We start from the raw sequence: 19,096 nt of genomic DNA on the forward strand, positions 1-19,096 counted from the left end.
CCTTACTATAATTTTTGTTTGTTTGTTTTGTTTGAGACAGAGTCTCACTCTGTAGCCCAGGATGGAGTGCAGTGGCACGATCTTGGCTCACTGCAACTTCAACCTCCCAGGTTCAAGGAATTCTCCTGCCTCAGCCCCCCTGAGTACCTGGGATTACAGGCATGCGCCATCACACCCGGCTAATGTTTGTATTTTTAGTAGAGATGGGGTTTCTCCATGTAGGCCGGGCTGGTCTCAAACTCCTGACCTCAAGTGATCCACCCGCCTTGGCCTCCCAAAGTGCTGGGATGACAGGCATGAGCCACTGTGCCTGGCCAAATTTTTCACTTTATAAGATTTTTATACTCTTTTGTAATAACACAAGCACATTATACAATTGCACAAAAGTATTTTCTTTATATTCTTACTCTATAAGCTTTTTTCCATTTTAGAAATATTTGTTTAAAAAGATGTATTTTTACTTACAAAATTTTTTTTTTTGGTTAAAAACTGAGACACAAACACACATTAGCCTGGGCTGACACAGGTTTGGGATCATCAAGATGTCACAAAGTGACAGGAATTTTTTCAGTTTCATTATAATTGTACAGGACCTTGACTGAAATGTTATTATGTGACGCATGATATGGTAGAAAAAAACCACAAAAGAGAAAAATCTTTGCTGTCAGGAATTTACATTTTAATAGGTAAACCTGATAGTAAACTATGTAAGTTAATTCTGTATTATATTTGATGGTGATAAGTGCTATGATGAGCATTATGAAGAGCTTCTTCCCTCCCAGATACAACTTCTCACTGCATTGATAAGTCTTAGATCCCAATCTGTTAAGGGATCTAAGTGAGTGAGTTGGGACTCACTTTACAGCCAGAGTTAGATAACAGGAAAACAACATCTCTTTTCCTTTCATCATTGTCATCATCAATAACAATCACAATTGTTAGGACCATTCTGGATGGGAGTGCAGGGGCTTCTGACAGGAGAATGGTCATATTATTTTATTTATTTTTAAATTAATTTATTATTATTATTATTTTTGAGACGGAGACTCACTCGCCCAGGCTGGAGTGCAGTGGCACAATCTCGGCTCACTGCAAGCTCTGCCTCCCAGGTTCACTCCATTCTTCTGCCTCAGCCTCCCGAGTATCTGGGACTACAGGTGCCCACCACAATGCCTGGCTAATTTTTTGTATTTTTAGTAGATATGGGGTTTCACCGTGTTAGCCAGGATGGTCCCAATCTCCTGACCTCGTGATCTGCCTGCCTCGGCCTCCCAAAGTGCAAAGTGCTGGGATTATAGGCATAAGCCACTGCACCCAGCCTTTTTTTTTTTTTTTTTTTTTTTTTAAGACAGAGTCTCACTTACTCTTGCCCAGGCACGATCTTGGCTCACTGCAACTTCCGCCTCCCAGATTCGAGGGATTCTCCTGCCTCAGCTTCCTGAGTAGCTGGGATTACAGGCACACACCACCACACCCAGCTAATTTCTGTATTTTTAGTAGATACAGGGTTTCACCATCTTGGTCAGGCTGGTCTTGAACCCCTGACTTCAAGTGATCTGCCTGCCTCGGCCTCCCGAAGTACTGGGATTACAGGCATGAGCCACCATGCCCAGCCGAGAGTGGTCATTTTAAATAAGTGCTCAGAGCCAGGTGCAGTGGCTCATGCCTGTAATTCTAGCACTTTGAGAGGCCGAGGCAGGAGGATTGCTTCAGCTCAGGAGTTTGAGACCAGCCTGGGCCATATAGTGAGACCCCTTCTAAACAAAACAAAAAATTAGCTGGGCATGGTAGTGCATGCCTGTGGTCCCAGCTACTTAGGAGGCTGAGGTGGGAGGATCGCTTGAGCCCAGGAGGTCAAGGCTGTAGTGAGCTGTGATTGTGCCACTGCACTCCAGCCTGGGGAATAGAGTGAGACCCTGTCTCAAAAAAAAAAAAAAACAAAAAACAAAAAACAAAACCCACGAACAAAACAAATAAATAAGTGCTAAGTGCTCAGGGCCAGGCATGGTAGTTCACGCCTGTAATCTTAGCACTTTGGAAGGCCAAGGCAAGAGGCTTGCTTGAAGCCAGGAGTTTGAGACCAGCCAGGACAATATGGCAAGACTCTCATCTTTATTAAAAAAAAAAAAAAAAAAAAAGCCTGGGTATATTGGTGTGTGTGCCTGTAGTCCTAGCTACTCATGTGGCTGAGGTGGGAAGATCGCTTAAGCCCAGGAATTCTAGGATGCAGTGAGCTATGATTACGCCACTGTGCTCCAGCCTGGGCGACAGGTGAGACCCTGTCTCTAAAAATAAACACATAAATAAATAAATAAATTAAATGAGTGCTCAGGGAAGGCCTTACTAAAAAGGTGATGTCTGTTGGAGGATCTGAAGTTGGTGAGGGAGCCAGCCACCTGGGGGAAGAGGAATAGCAAGGTGAAGGCCCTGGGTGGGGATCATGCCTGGTGTGGTGTAGACAGCACTGTCCAGTGGACATGAAATGGGAGCTACCGCTGTCATTTTACATTTCTGAGTAGCCATATTAAAAATAGTGAAAAGAGAAAAGTAGAATGATACATGTTAATAATATTTTTAATTCAACCCAACATAGCCAGAATATTATTATTTGAATGTGCAAGCGATGTAAAAAATTATTGAGATCTTTTACACTCTATTTTTTGTACTAAGTCTTTGAAATCTGGTGTGTCTCTGACACAGCATATCTCAATCAGACATTAAGTCTTCATTGGAGATACTTGATCTGTATTCAGAGTTTATAAAATTTACAATTAAAAGAACAGATTTGCTGGGCATGGTGGCTGACACCTGTAATCCCAGCACTGTGGGAGGCTGAGGCAGTTGGATTGCTTAAGGCCAGGAGTTCGAGTCCAGCTAGGTAATGTAACATAGTAAGACTCTATCTCTTAAAAAAAAAAAAAAAAAATTAGCTGGGTGTGTGGCATATGTCTGTGGTTCTAGCTACTTGGGAGGTTGAGGTAGGGGGATAGCTTGCTGTTGAGGCTGTGGTGAGCCATCAGTGTGCCACTGCACTCCAGCCTGGGCAACAGTTGAGTAAGATCCTGACTCCGTCTGCAAAAAAAAAAAAGAAAAGAATAGATTCACACACTCAAGTTGTTGAAGGTGTACTTGAAATTTTTCCAATAAAAGAATGGAGTGTACGGGAGGCTGAGACAGGAGAATGGCGTGAACCCGGGAGGCAGAGCTTGCAGTGAACTGAGATCCGGACACTGCACTCCAACCTGGGCGACAGAGCGAGACTCCGTCTCAAAAAAAAAAAAAAAAAGAGTGTCTTTTTATATGTAATTTTAAATGTAATGGACTTAAAATCCAGTTGCACTGGTCATGTTGCAGGGGCTCAGTGGACACACGTGGCTGGTGTCGCCACATTGGACAGTGCAGGTCTGGGAGTAGAAAGGACGCCTGTGAGGCTGATTCAGTGAGTGGAGGGAGTTATGAGGGGGTTATGAGGTCACAGGGGAGGCGGGGCTGGCTCTGCAGGGGTTTGTAGACTGTCCTGAGGACTGTGGCCTTTACCCTGGGTGAAACGGGAGCAAGAGGAGGGCTTGGAGTAGAGAAGTGACAAGATCTGACTTACATTTTAATAGTATCACTCTGACTGCAGTGTTTGGAACAGACAGGGAGGGGGCAAGCCAGGGCCAGGGAGCCCTCTTGAGAGGCGATGGGGACATCTCAGGTGAGGGTGGTGACGGTTTGGACCTGGGTGGTGGTATTGAGTTGGTAAAAAGTGGCTGGGCCCTAGGGCTATTTAAAAGGAGGGCATTCTGATGAATTGGATGAAAGGTCATGGTGTGCAGGGCAGGCAGTGGTGAGAGAAAGGGGATGTCAAGGATGAGCCTGAGACTTTTGGCCCAAGCAACTGGGAGGATGGAATTTCTGTTAATTGAATGGAGAAGACTGTGGGAGAAGCAATTTTTTTGGGGAAGACAGGGAGTTTGTGGTTGGACTTGTTAGGTTTGAGGTGTATCGATTTCGATGTAATGAGGGTAGCACATGCCCCAGGGGTTGTAAGAGGTCACAGGATGGTGCTTGAGGCTGTGGAAAGCTGCCTGGGCTCCTGACCCAGAACAGATGACTCCTCTCACCTTCCAGAGGTCTGTTCCAGGCATGGCTGGCAACATTAAAACAACATTCGGCCAGGCACGGTGGCTCACGCCTGTAATCCCAGCACTTTGGGAGGCCGAGGCTGTGGATCACGAGGTCAGGAGTTCAAGACCAACCTGGCCAACATGGTGAAACCCCGTCTCTACTAAAAATACAAAAACTAGCCGGGCATGGTGGTACACATCTGTAATCCCAGGTACTCGGGAGGCTGAGGCAGGAGAATCGCTTGAACCCGGGAAGGCAGAGGTTGTGGTGAGCTGAGATTGTGCTACTGCACTCCAGCCTGGGTGACAGAGCGAGACTCTGTCTCAAAAAAAAAAAAAAAAACAACTAAGTTATCCGTGCCTCCAGTGACATGGGTGTTGACTCCCTGATGGTCATTGGAAGTTGCTAGGGTCTTTCTGAGTCAGTCCACGTTTCAAGGTCAAATCTCCCTGCTCTGGGCTGATGAATAAAACACGTCATAAATGCACAGAAGTTCCCCCAGCATGGCCCGGAAGCCTGATTTTATGGAAACTTACTGAAATGGTACAAAACGCTAAAGATATGCATTCCTAATTTTCTAGCACTTTCAACTCCACAGGGATGTTGGGGGAAGGGATTAATGAGCTTGGAGAGGTGGAATAACCTCCTCAAGGTCTCGCAGCTGGGGGAAGGTAAGCACTGGATGCTGAGAATCACCAGCCTCACGTGCGTCAACCATGTCGCCAAATGTCCCAAGCCTGCAGAGGGCCCAGGGCTCTCACGGACCACACAGGGAAGCCACTGCTCTTGTTCCTTTTAAGGCTGGGAGGAGAGTGGGGAAAGGCAGCAGGTATGGCTTTTGAGGCCTTCTCCTAGCCCAACTGGTGTCTGATGCTGGCACCTGGGCTTGGAGGGTGAGAGTCTTGGGACCTGTAGACCAAGGCCACCTCACTTGGGCAACCCAGGCCTGCTGGACATGGGCCTTCTGACTTAGTTTCAAAGCTGGACCCTGACGCTTGTTGGTTGCATGACTTCAGTGATTCAGTCTTTGAGTTTGTCTGTTTCATGGGGGTGATGGTGCGTGCCTTGCAGGAGTTTTGCAAAGTGATGTTAATGAAGGAGCTTAGCCCAGTGACTCGACACATGTCCAACATAAGGAATGCCTGTGGGGCTGCCTGGCTCTGCCCCTAGAGTGGAGGGAGACAGTGCAGAGGGAACAGCAGAACTAGTGTGGGCTGCGGATGCCCGGCGAGTAGTGTGAGTAGGGGAGAAAGAAGCACCTGCCAGAATGGGAGGGAGCGAGAACAGTGGGGGCTCCCCTCCCTTTCACGAGACCTGGGATCTGACTGTGCCTGTAGACCAGGGCTTCTCAACTGGGGCAGTTTTGCTCCTCAGGGGACATTTAGCAATGCCTAGAGACATTTTTGGTTGTCACCGCCAGGAGAGGGATATTACAGTCCTTTAATGTGGAGAGGCCAGGGATGCCCCCTACAACAAAGAATTACGCAGCCCACAATGTCAGTGGTACTGAGGCTGAGAAACCCTGCTTTCGATGACTCATTCTCAGCAGCTTGTTACGAGGATGAATGCAAAAATGGAGACTGCATTTCTCATTGCAGCCTGCCCTTCCAGGTCCTCTTGTTCCCTCACCCTTTCCCAAGGGGGCTGCCTCTGTCATCAAGGAGCCTGGTCCAGGAGTCATAGACCTGAATTCAAGTCCTGACTCCTCATGCCTCAGTGGAGTTTTTCCTTAGTTTCTAGTCTCCATGTCATTTCATCCTTGGAAATCTTGTCTTGAGTGGGGCAGTGGTGTCTACACAGTAATAGGGCTGTGGTGTGGACCGAGTGGGAGCCCGGATGGGAAGCATGCTTAGTCAGCTGTGATGTGCTGGCAAAGGGAGGCAGCAGGCCAATCCGCTTTCTAGTCCAGCAGTGAATAATAGCCTTGGGGGGCATTGCCCAGGAACCCCCGTTGGCCTCTGTGAGGCCACATGGCTGCTTTCCCAGGCCTGCTCCATCTTGCTTCTTGCCTTGTATTTCCTTGAACAGGTGGAGCTAGTCTCCATTTGGGGAAGATGGAATTTGCAGGAAAATGCACGGCTATTATTTCTGTGCTGTGTGAGTGGGAGACAGAGCTGGTTGAGTGGCAGATTTCCTGGCAGGGGGAGAAACAGCTAAGTGTGCCAGCCCAGGCATCGCTAGAATCCTCTGGAGGTGAGTGGGCCAGGATTCCCCAGTGGCCACCTCGGGAAGCAAACGTTTGTTCTGAGCTCAGGACCAGCCCCAGGGAAAGATGGGGCTTGCTGTCGGGGAAAGGTCGGTACCAATATATTGAAGCTCTGAGAACATTCTACTCGGCAAACTTTCACTGATGCCCCGTTCTGTGGCAGGCACTGGCCCCAGGGACGTTGGGGGACACAGAGATAGATGAGGCTGAGGGGGTGTTCGGGCTGCCGTAACTCTGAGGCAAGGCAGACTGTGCTAAGTGCGGTAGAGAGGCTCTGCATCGCGTTAAGGGCCTGCTGCGAATATTAATGTCTGGAGTCTTCTTAGAAGAAGTGGGGGTTGAGCTGGGTTTTGAAGGAAGGTAGGGCTTCATGAGGCAAAAGGGAATGCATGTTCTGAGCCGAGGCAACAGTAGGGGCAGAGGCTCAAAGTTAGAGAGTGCCACGTGTTCTTAGGGAGGGTTGCGGAGGTAGGCTTTCCTAGAAGGGCTGGGAAGAGAAGACTGGAGAGGGACATGGAGCCCCCTCCCCGTGAAGCTCGTGGAGTAATGGGGACTTCATGAACTAGGCTGATGAATTTGCATCTTTGTCTAAAGGCACAGGGAACAGTGGAAGGTATGTGAGCAGGGCAGTGGCGTGCTCCCGCCACAGCATGGAGGATGGGTTATAGAGAGAGGGAGCTGGAAGCAGTGTTACTGCAATAGTTCTAGAGAAGGGGGAATGAAGGCTTGAACCCGGCTGGGGGCAGTGGGAAGGGAAGATATGGGGGGAGGTCTGGGGAGGCAGGCAGCACGTTGGGCTTCACCTTTCTCCACCCTGGATATCTGGGTTGTGTGTGAGGCTCGAAGTGACTGCCGTGGCCCGCTCACTACATTGCTCTGCTCAAAGCTCAGCCTTTTCTTGGAGAATGACAAGCAGCGAGCATCAGGCAGCCTGCTGGTCCCAGAGAACAGGATGGCACTGTGCCCACACCAGCCGGCACCAGCCACTCTGGCTGGGGGGCGGGGAGGCCTCCTTCTGGAACCCATCAGTGCTGGCTTCTGGCCAGGCCCAAAGGAGGTGGAATACACCCTCTTCCTGCTCGTTTTCAGAGATTTGGGAGGAGTAGGTATGGAGGACAGCAGCGGCGTGCTGGAGCCGGCTACTCTCGGGTTCATGTCGGAGCTGGGGGAGTGACTGGCTGTGCGGTTGGGCGAGTTGCCTGGTCTCCCTGAACTTCAGTGTCTGTGTTTGTAAAGTGGGCATCATGATGCTCGGCCCACAGGTGGCTGTAAGGGCATCACACAGGAGTAATTACGCAGGTGTCATGTTCTTAGCTCAATAATTGGCAAGATATGATGATGGACTTGACTTAATGGGTGGGGAGAGGCAAGACCTCCTTGCCTTTAAAGGAGTTGAAGACCTGGGAAGCGGTTGGAATGGTGAATTCTATCTTGGGCGTGTTGGCTTTGAGGGACTGGGGAAAATCCTAGGATATTCAGAAGAAATCTAGGGTCTTCTAATCATGTGGTTCACATAAATGACCCCTACTGTAATACCTATCTCAGAGTCAACTTTTCAAAACACCAGCCTCCCTGCAGGCAACCACAGTGTGGCATCAGGAGAGTGGGGTCATGGGTCAGCATGGTCAGCCCAGCCTCTGGCCTTGCTTGTGTCATTGGTGACTCCCCTTGGTCCGCGGTGCCTTCCTCCATGATGGCATTTCCCATTGGTTGGCTGGGCCTCTGCCCAGGGATCCAGCTGGGTGCCAGCCCAGCTCAGACTCCAGAGAGGAGAGTCCTGGATCTGGGGCCAGTGACCTGATATTCACGCTGGCTCTGCCCCTTCCCTCTCGGTGTGGCCTGGAGAGACACGCAAGCTCCCTGAGGGCAGTGGGGGTAGTGAGGAGGGCTCCAGGAGATGGGGGATGTGAAAGCAGCAGCACGGGCCTGGCACACAGGGGCCCCGGCAGATGTTTGGTGGACAAGTGAGGGCAGGCAGGGCAGGGGGCAGAGAGGATTCAGTGAGGCAGGCCTGGGAGAGGCCCAGGGCTCAGGGAGGGGCGTGAGGGGTCAGGTGGAGCCGGCTCAACTCCTGGCTCTGCCACTTACTAACAGGAAGACTCTGTGTCTGGTGCCTGCTTTGGTCACATCCATGTGTGGGTGGTGGCAATGGGAGGTCGGCCTTGGGGGCCACTCTAATGCCTACCTCACAGCATAGTGATAGGTGTAGATGGATACACAGCACCAGGGCCTGAGAGTGCTGAATAAACCTTCGTTCCTCCTCTGGTAAGTATAGTAAGTCCCTAGAGGGCAGTCCCCAAAGGCCTTGATTACCCCAACTGTGGAGTACAGCGAGAAGGGGAGCTTCTGGAGCCAGCGCTTTCTCTGCTCAATTTTGTGTATTCTTTCGCTCTTTCATCTCCTGAAATCTACCCAGCAAACTGACTGCAGACACCTAATGGCAGTGGGGTACCAAAGGGCAGGGGAGCAATCGGCTCCTGGTGCAGACAATGAGGGGTACGTTGTCTGTAGAGGATGTAGAAAAATAAATAAAGCCAACAAAAAGTCAGTCTGGTTTTTGTTATTGCCGTGTACCGGCACTTCGAAACAAGGTCAGTGATAAAACACTCCCCCTCGGGGCAGGCGCTCCTGGCTCCCCCTCTGCCTAAGGGCCCTCCAGAAAGGAGCCTCCGTGGCTGTAAATATCAGGAAGGAACTCATCAAGACCTGACAGAGGAAGCCAGAGATGATTTGGAGAATAAGCCCATTGATGATTGCAATGGCAGTGTGGATTTGGGGCTCAGGAGACTGGGAAGGGGAGGGTGCCACACCGTGAAGTGAGGGTAAGGCAAGAGAGTGGAGGTAACCTCTGTGGGCTCCGGCCGGGAGAGGCATCGTCTAAGCCCTTTAGATGTGGTCAGGAAGAGGGTGTACTTCATCTCCCTTGGGCCTGGCAGGAAGCCAGCACTGATGGGTTCCAGAAGGAAAGCCCCCCAGCCAGGGCAGCTGCTGCCAGCTGGTGTTGGCTGGCATGGGTGCTGTGCCACCCCGCTCTTTTGGACAGGCAGGCTGCTTGCCATCTTCCAAAGGGGACTGGCCTCTTGACAAGGGTAGGAAAGGAGCCAGGGCTGCCCTATGGGCTTGGGGGCTGGTAGGGGGTTGGGGAGGGCAGGATCCACATTTCTCTAGCCTGGACAACAAGCATGTGTGTGAGGATCAAAATGAGCACTTTTAGGGTTTTATTACTATTATTTATTAAACAAGTTTCCTTGCAGGGTTGTGGAAGGGGCCCCTGAGGAAGGATCTGTCTAGAGGAGGAGGCTCCGCATGTGTACAAGGGAAGGAGTTGTGTCCTTGGGACTGGCTGGGGCACAGCCCTAGGGAAGTGTGTGTGTGTTTGGTGGGGTGGTCTAATCATGTGGTCCCTTCCCTGACTGAACCCCTTGCAGGGCCCCATGCCACACAGCAATGCTGCGTCTGTTGCAGAGGCAGATGCCACACAGCAATGCTGGGGTCCATTGCAGAGGCAGACACCTTTGGCTCCTGCTGTGTCGGAAGCAGGTGTGCATTAGTCAAGGTGGCCTCAGTGGTCCTGGATAGTGGGGCCTCTGCAGTGAGAAGAGCAGAGCCCTCTTGGGCCCAGGGGTGTAGGAGTCACTCTTCCTGATCTGCTCCCAAATGCAGGTGCATCTGGTTCCATTTGGAGCCAGTGAGCCGGCTGATGGTGGCTGTCTGGGGCTCCTGGGGCTGAGCAGCCAGGCTAAGCTTAGCCCACAGGCACTTCCCAGAAGCTGGTGGCACTGTCACAGTATTGGCTGGATGCTGAGGAGTTGGCAGGGTACAGTGCAGGAACAGCAAATAGGTTTTATCTGGGTGTCAAGTTGAAACAATTGGTACCAGCTGCCACGAGGGCTGTGTTGAGAAGGATTCTGAGGTATTGTCTGAGCTCAGTGGGAAGAGTGCCCTGATTGATTCACGAGGTCTATCCTGGGCAGGAGAAATGGAAGAGTGGCAAGGGGTTTGCCATCCCTGGTGTAGTGGAAAAAATACAGAGAGCCTAGATTTGATCTTAAGTGAGTGGCCCCAGTTTTCTCTCTCTCTCTCTCTTTTTTTTTTTTTTTTTTTTTTGAGACAGGGTCTGGCTGTGTTGCCCAGGCTGGAGTGCCATGGCACAATTTCAGTTCATTGCAACCTCCACCTCCTGGGCTCAAGCCATCCTCCCACCTCAGCCTCCTAAGTAGCTGGGACTACAGACGCCTGCCACCACGCCCAGCTAATTTTTGTGTTTTTAGTAGAGGCGGGGTTTCACTATGTTGGTCAGGCTGGTCTTGAACCCCTAACCTCAGGTGATCCATCTGCCTCGGCCTCCCAAAGTGCTGAGATTATAGGCACGAGCCACTGGAACTGGCCCCCAGTTTCATTTCTAACATGAGGGTAAAAATATTGCCCTTCCAACCTGATAGGCTTATGGTGGGTGCTGCGTAAGATAGCAGAGCGAAAGCCCTTTATATAATATAAAAAAGCGATAGAAATCCAGAGTGGGAGTTTTGTTGTAACTGAGTCTCCCAGGAACCTGGAGTGACTTCCCAGTAATAATGTCTGCCCCACTGGGGACCACTCCATGGTCTTGAGTGCCTGAGAGGTTGACAGAACGTGTGACCGGTGCAGTGCCTGGCACCCAGGCCTTTGATACACCCTTGGCCAAGTGTCAACGAAGTGCTTGGTCATGTTTCCAAATCTAAGTCACTTCATTTCTGTCTGACTCCCTCCCTGGCTTAAGATTTAGAGACTGTTTTTGTGTCTAATGAAAGAAGGACAGAAAATCTCTCTCTAGAACCTTGTCTCTTACTCTCCATTAAAGGTAGCAAAATTGCTTTATAAAGTCTAAAAGCCTGACAAGAACGAGTACTAATAATGCATGAATTATGCAAATCTGTGTAGTCACTTGATTTGCATAATGGAGGGGCTGGAGGAGGGTTGGGGAGGGGAAGGAGTGAGGGTGAGGGCGTCTGCCCAGATCTGTGTGTAACAGGGGACATTCATTTGCTCCCCCAGGAGGAGTCCCCTTCTGCAAGCCCCCGCTGGTCCTGAGGGTGTATTCTTTGGCCTTCCCCTGCTGACCTGGTGTCTGCCTTTTGTGGCCTGGCTGTGCAGCCGCCCCTCCTACTTTCGGACAGTCATCGAGGCAGGGGCACGGCGCCCTGTGCTGGACTCTCATGTAGAACTGGCTTCATTAAATCTCACAGCCGTCCCTCCATGTACAGACAGCCTTCCCTGAAAGTCCCCTGGGTCATTATTTCTCCAAACGTCTGTCTTGCTGAGGCATTGGACTTCGTTAAGTGCCGTCTGGAATTGTAACTATTGCCAAGTGCCTGTTTCTCGGGTTCTGTGGGAAGCGAGGGTGAGAAGGTGTCTCCAGGAGAGAACTCCCCACCTGCCCCGCCTGGTTTCTCTCCGGGCATTTCTCACTGTTGCTTTGAAAGGTTTCAGCCTCTGCTGTAAGGGGCCTCCTGCTTTTCTCTCCCAGCCTCCTTGCATACTTGCTAATCTTGGGACTTTAGATTTGATGAGGGGCCAGGTGCAGTGGCTCACACCTGTAATCCCTGCACTTGGGGAGGCTGAGGTGGGAGAATTGCTTGGGGACAGGACAACATAGCGAGACCCCATCTCTATTTAAAAAAAAAAAAAAGATTTGATGAGGGCTGAGCTTGGGACTGAGGATACTTGAGGCTTGAGCTCAGTGGGTGCTGCCTGAAAGCCTAGGGATGTGGGGGCTCAGGCTGAAGGAGCGCTGGGAACCGGCTGTGGAGAGTCAGGCAGCTGACTTTTTTGTCTAGAACCTGGATGGGGCAGCTTCTTGTTCTGAGGAGGGGAACTATTCTGCAGGGTGGATGGATGCAAGGAGCCATCCCTGGTTGCGGGGTGGGAGGGACAGGGACCATATCTAGCTCCTGGAGAGGCCAAGCAGACTGTCAAGGCTACAAACAGGGTGGGGTTCACCTTATTTCAACATACTTCTTCAGCACCTAGGTCTATGGGCTGGGCTTGTGCTAGGCTCTAGGTGTCACAGAGATATAAAGGCACTCATAGCTGTCATTTATTGAGCTCCTATTATAAGTGTCAGGTCCTTTGCTAAGCCACTTATTTACACGTGTCGTCTCATATAATGTGTATGACAACTTTATGAGGTCACTACTCTTACTGCCCCATTTTATAGACGAGTAAGTTGAGGGTTGGTCACACGACCAGGAAGTGGCAAAGTGGGGCTCTAAGTGAGGTCTTTGGACTCCAAAGCCCCTTCTCCAGACTGTGATGCTTTGCTGCCTCTGTTGAGTCAAACTGGACTCTTCCCTTGAGGCCCTGATGGTAACAGCAGTGTAAACAGATGGTGAGCACAGTGTAGTGTAATATATGCAAGAGGAGAGGTTGGAACCAGGCACAGAAGTAGCACCGAGCATTTAATTGTGTCAGGGAGGGCGGGGAAAGCTCACAGGGGAGGTGTGGGGTCCCTGAATGCGCCACAGGAGGGAAACCAGATTCTGTCTGGCACTTGGGGAAGCAGCCAGTGGAGGCTGCAGGTCAGTGGGCTGGGGTGAGGGGTAGGGACTTTAAATCCCAGATGCTTATAGCCCCCTTCTGCCCCACGTTTGGGGTGCGACCAGGTGATGTGGAGCTCAGGAGGTCATGGCTGGGATGTGCAGGAAGGTCAAGTGTGGGGTGCTGCCCTGGGGCCCCTCTCCTCGGCCCGTATGTTCAACAGGTGCACTGGGCTCCTTGTCTTGGCCAGACAGCTCTGAGAGCCGGGGCTCTGGGGGTGCCTGAACAGTGTGTGGACCCTGCCTGCCTGCAATGAGGCCACAGCTGTTCCCACACCTGTACCTGCTCACACCCAAGAAGGGGGCTGCCATCATCACTGTGGAGGCCAGGGTGGGAGGGCCCTCTGGACCATGTAGTCCCACCCCATTGCAGCACAGAGAGGGGATCTGAGACCCAGAGACTGGAAGTGATTTGCTGCAAGTCACACAGCAAGAAGTGGGTCAATCACCAGGCTTCTGGTTTGGAGCACTCCCGGGGGTCTCCTCTCACCCCTCACCCTGGGCTCTGCCCTCTCCAGGCTCTGTGTGCCATCCTCACCACCTCTGCCGTGCCCTCACTCACCCACGTGGCTACACTCTCACTCGTGTTTCCCTCACACCTGGTCATCCTCTTAGGCCAGGCCAAGGCTTCGCTCTGGAGAGAAATTAAATGGCGTTGTCAGATGAGGAAGGAGCAGAGCCTGCCAATCCCATGACCTCCCGACAGGCCCTCCGCACACACTCAGCCCACTCTCTCCAGCCCCGCACAGGCCCTTCGGCTGGCACATCTCTTCCTTACTCCTTTGCTAGCAAGCAAAGATGCCTGCAGGTGCTCTCATTTGGGGATGGGGATGTAGTAGGGAGACAGTACCTGGTAGATAGAGCTGAACAACTTTATGCACAAAGTTTGGAGTGAGGGGGGGGCTCCATGATGGAATACCAGGCGTGAACCAGAAGCCTAATTCTATTGCTTAGAAGCTGTGTGGCTTTAGGCAAGTGACTTAACCCCTCTGAATTTCAATCTGCTTATTAATAAAACAAGTATGAATAGTGCCTTGCTCAGTGGTCCCCAAACTTGGCTACATTTTTGGAATCTCTTGGGGATTTTTAAAAAATGCTGATGCCTGGCTCCCAGCTTCTGACCTGATGTCACTGCCCCGAGGGCAACCTGTGTGTGGGGATTTTAAAAAGCTCCCTGGGTGATGCTAACGTGCAGCAAGGTTTGGGAACCACTGTCCCAGGGTTTGTTGGGGGTTAAAGGAAGAATGCAGACACGTGGAGAGCGCTCACTAATGGAGGCGATTATTTCAGTGTTCATCTCCCTGCCTCTCATTCCATTTAATGGGTCTGCAGGACTGAGGTTTTCATATTTGTACCACAGTGGGTTTGCCCTGAGTGCTGACCCTGAGGGGGCTGTCGGCGGCCTGTCTTTACCCTGAAAAGCCCCTCCCTTGCCCCCTCACCATCTCTGCGGCCCTAGGGCAGGCCTCAGTCTGTCTTACAGGCCCCAGGGTCCTGATTAGGCTGGGCTTGACCCCGCAGGGTCAGGCCACCGCCTGGTCTCCACCTGGTGCCTCTGGGAATGGAAATGCTGGTTCCCACAAAGGCTTCTGGGAGACAGAGGCCTAAGATGCCTGGGTGCGGTGCACACACTCAGTCTGGATTCAGTGGCCTGACCCGGGGGATCTGGGGAGGGTGTTGGTGGGGGCAGAGGCGTGAGAGAGGCTGCTTCTTTGAAGCTCTCCACTCTGCTCCTTGATACTGTCTGAGGCCCTGCAAACCTGAGCAGAGTCTGTGAGGGAAGACACATTTCCCCAGATTCCTCAGCTGTCCTGACAGGAAGTTGTGCATCACTGGGCTGACAGGAAGGAAATGGCTCTGCTGTTTGGAAAGAAATAGAGAATTCTGACTGGGGCTGAGGGAAAAGGTGTCTGCTTGGAGAAGCCGTTTTGTCCCGATATGAGGACTCTGTCTCCGCAGGCAGTTGCTCCCTGTTTATTTTCCTTTGAATGACAAGGATTGGCTTCAGTTAATGAGGAGCGGTGAGAGGAAAGTGAGAAGGGGCCTGTGAGATTTCGGGACATGGAAGCCTTCGCAGGAAACCTGGCCCTCTGCTTGTAATCAGCACCTTTCTTTCCCAGCTCCCTGCTTCGGGGACTGTAAGGTGACAAAGGATTTTGTGATCTCACACACCGCTTTTTCCTCCATCCACCAACCATACCTTTGCAAATGCCTTTGATTTCTATTTCTTTTTACCACCCCAAAAACACAGTGGATCTTTTAATAGCACAAGGCCTTTTGAATCTCTAACCAATCAGTCTCCAAATCCTATCCAAAGTGCACTTAGAATAGACATTTTTAATAAAATATATTGCTTTTAAGCCAGTGTAAACCTGTGAAATTTGTACATTTCTTTTAGAGCATCTCTACAAATTTTACAATATTGAAATCACCACCCAGTGACCTTTTAGGAAATACTAGATAAATTGCAAGAGACAAATAGACAAACCAAATGGAGTAAGTACAATTTCCAGTGCCTTTCCTGCTAGGTTCCCAGGCTGAGTCTTAGAAATCCCTGACTCCCTGTGCCCCTCCCCTCAGCTCTGTGACCTAGCCCCTGCCCTGCAGGCCTCTCTGCCCACCCTGCCCCTGGCAAGGAGCTAGTAGCTGGGGTGTCCTCCGAGAGCCATTTGGAGCTCTGAGAAGCAGCTCTGCTCTGTGGCTCCTGGCACCTTGTTCCGTCTGTGTTTGTCTCTGCGCTCCATCTTTCAAAACACTTCCACCAGTGGCCAGGGCCCCCAGAAGGGCTCTTGGGGGTGACTGAGGAGTGCTTTGGAAAGGCTCAGATGCTCTGTGGCTGAGTCTGCCCCAGGCAAGTGGCAGAGGGTCCTCAGCCTTGTCGAGTGAGAGCTGAGTGGGGGTCTGAGTCCAGCAACCTTCCCTGTGGAGCACTCTCTGTGCCTGGGCCAAACCTTTGTCAGCCAGGTGTGGATTACCCACTTTGTGGATTGCCTGTGGTGTCTTTTTCAAACCCAGGTCATGTTCATCCCTGCTGCTGTGTCATTGTGTGGGGACCTTTCCTCCCTACCAGCTGGTGGTGCTCAGGGGATGTAAACCACGTTTCATACCTTGTTTGTGTTTTGTACAGGGAAACAGAATTTGGAAGACAGATGCTCTCTAAAATCACATTACCAGAGCCCCCAGAGGGTCTCCTGGAGGCTCAGTGCTCCTTTGGGCTATGGGATCTGTTCCCCTTCTGGTGTGGGTACCCAGAGCCTTGGAGCAGTGATGGGGGTGAAGGGGGCACAACCGCGCCCTGCTTCCTGAGGTCTGAGGATTGCAGGTCACTCGAAGGTGGTGGGCACGTGGTTATGCACTCATTTCATGGATAAGTGAACTCAGTCACCAGCTCAGCTGCTTTGCCTTCACTACACAGCGACCTGTATCAGCACCACAACTGGAGTGTTACTTGGGTCCCCTGTATCTCAGTTGCTGTTTCTCCCATGGAGTGACCCGACCGCCCTCCAACATGGGGAGGGAGGGAGAGCAGAGGGCAGATCAGTAGTTCAAGATGTCCTGAGTGGCACTGGCCTTTCTGTGGGTAAAGTAGCTTCAGGAGAAACAAGGTACCATCAAAGCTGCCTGGGCTTCATTCACTCCTTAATTTGACAATTAATTCCACAAACATTAATGGAGTTTTTCTCACATTCCAGGCACTATGCAAGGTGCTGGGGGTGGGGGAGAAACAGAAAGATGACAAAGACTTGGTTCCCACACTCAAAGAGCTCACAGCCTGGTAAGCAGATGCTTAATGCACTTAGAATTATCTCCCGAAGAGGACTGAAGGGACAGGGTGGAGGAAGTGCAGAGGCGGAGACAGCTCTGGAGGGTAGGGTGGTGGGAGTGGTGAGAGCAGAGCTGGTCCTGAAGGTTGACTGGGAACCGGAAAGGCTAAGGGGGAGGTCGTTCCTGGCACAGCAAGCACATGGAAAGGTTGAGGAAAGCGAAAGCTTAGTGCATTTTGACAGAGTGTGAGCAACTTGGTATGGCTGGAGTTTATGGTGTGAGTATGAGATATGGGGCTATAGAGGCAGGCAGGGGTCAGATCATGCCTTGCTTAGGGGGTCTGCCTTCATCGCAGAGGCTGTGGGGAGCCGCAGAAGGGATTTAAGGAGTGGGATGGCACGATTTGTGTCTTAAATTACTTGCTATGGAATCTACATGGGATAGCAGAAGGAGCCCCAGAACAGGGGAAGGAGCTGGGCTCTAACTCTAGGTTCTAGATCTGGATCTAGCAGATGGGTGACTTTGGCCAAGTTGAGGCCTCAGTGTCCTGGCCTGTAAGATGTGAAGACTCTAAGGTCTGTCCTAGCCCTGACGTTCTCCACACCCGTGGCCACATTCCTGTTTGGCCCCCACACTCTCTGTTCTGTATTTGTCCATCCACCTCTGGCCACCTGACCCCTGTCACCTGGCTGTCCCACCATGGTCAGCAGTTGGTGGCAGCTGGAGGGAGAGGGGCAAGTCCTCCAGGAAGCATGTGCACTCCTGCCCTCGTACACAGCCTGCCTGGCCTCTCCTCTTCCAGTCCTGCAAGAGCGCCTTCCTCGCCTCTGACCTCAGCACACCCGGCTCCCTGCAGCACACAGCCCTGGCTGGGCCCCGCTGTGTCTCTTCAGTGAGACAGTTCACCCCCTTGGGCCAAAATCCCCATCCACCTGGCCCCCACATGACAAGAGGCAGCTGCTTCGGGGTTGCCACCTGGTAGCCCGTGACATCTGTGAGATGTCTGTGCATTTGGCCGGCACGAGCTTTTTCCTTTGCTCTGACCCAAGCTTCGATAGCTCAGCGTGTCATAATTGGCAGTGGATGCCTGGGAGCCCCAGACTGGCTCTTCCTGCCCAGGGACCCCCAGAGCCACTTCTGCAGGACGCCTTGAAACAGCTGTGGGTGGAAAGCCAGGCTTTCCCCCATAAGCATCACTTGTTCTGCCACCTTCCCAGCTTCTGTGCTCCCGGGTCCACAGCTCCTCCAGGGTGAGGAACTGGGAGGAGGGGTTGGCTGGGTTGGCTGTTTTCCTAGGTCTTGGATCACAGCTGTTACATGTAAAGGCTTAAATAGGCTGGGCGCAGTGGTTCACGCCTGTAATACCAGCATTTGGGAGGCTGAGGCAGGCAGATCACGAGGTCAGGAGATTGAGACCATCCTGGCCAATATGGTCAAACTCTGTCTCTACTAAAATACAAAAAACAAAAACAAACAAACAAAAAACACTAGCTGGGCATGGTGGTGGCGTGTGCCTGTAGTCCCAGCTACTCAGGGGGCTGAGGCAGGGGAATCGCTTGAACCTGGGTGGCGGAGGTTGCAGTGAGCCAAGATCATGCCACTGCACTCCAGCTTAGCAACAGAGCAAGACTGTCTCAAAAAAAGAAAAAAAAAGGGGGGTCTTAAATAATGGGTTCTAAGCAAATAAGTATCTGTTTAGTCAGTGGAATGAGGAAATGAAAGTTAATGGAGTTCTCCCCGCCGTTGGAAGTGTCGTTCCCCACCTGGGTGATGGGGCCTGCAGGGAAGTGGTTTTGTGTGATTCTCCTCTTCTTGGGAATAGGCCATGGGGTAGCATCCCTTCATTCACTCAGCAAGTATTTATTGAGTGCCTACTGTGTGACAAGTCCTGTGTGAGGTGATGGAGCAGAGAGACAGAAAGGACCCAGACTGTGCCATGAAGCAGCCCCGAGTCTGGAGAGGGGCCACTCAGAGGGAGCCCAGCGGCGGCAGCTCTCGGGCTCCAGCCGAGTTTCCTTCAGACCTAGCCCTTTTAGCTGACAATCTTAAAGCCTGGTCCTGGAAAACAGGAATAGTGCAAGAGGGATGAAATGTGGGTGAGGAGAGTGAGACGAGGGTGGAGGTAAGAAAGAGGGATGGAACAAAAGATGCAGCAAACTTTCCTGTGAGAAAGTTTGTATGAGACTCTAGAAAGCGCCCCAGTTCCCAGCTGAGACTCCCAGCCACAGTCAGCAAGAACCCACAGGAGGGGAGGCCTGTGTCCCCGCTCAGCTCTGCCCTGGCAAGCGGGGTTGGAGACAGGGCATTCCCAGTGGGGTCTCAGTCTCTCCATCTGTAAAATGAGGCTCTGGACTAGGGGAGCTCAGAGATCTGTTTAGAACTAATATTCTGTAACCGGTGCAGGGCAAAACAGATGAGGGCAGGAGCCCAAATTAAGGCC

At 51.7% G+C, this 19,096-nt stretch overlaps 1 protein-coding gene across 5 annotated transcripts in view; it reads left to right on the forward strand.

Moving 5' to 3' along the window:
* Nucleotides 1-19,096, forward strand: part of LOC105497977 (potassium calcium-activated channel subfamily N member 3) — a 164,937-nt gene that overhangs the window by 15,435 nt on the left and 130,406 nt on the right. The window contains exons 1-2 of one of the 5 annotated variants that reach the window (XM_071084613.1): nt 3,539-3,697; nt 4,114-6,303. The exons of 3 other annotated variants lie outside the window; for them this stretch is intronic. The gene's annotated coding sequence lies outside the window, so the exon portion shown is untranslated. Of the gene's footprint in view, nt 1-3,538; nt 6,304-19,096 lie in introns of those variants that run through there. One more of the 5 variants, XM_071084611.1, reaches the window with a different exon arrangement.

The sequence above is a fragment of the Macaca nemestrina genome, chromosome 1, assembly GCF_043159975.1.
Source record: "Macaca nemestrina isolate mMacNem1 chromosome 1, mMacNem.hap1, whole genome shotgun sequence".
Lineage (NCBI taxonomy): Eukaryota > Metazoa > Chordata > Mammalia > Primates > Cercopithecidae > Macaca > Macaca nemestrina.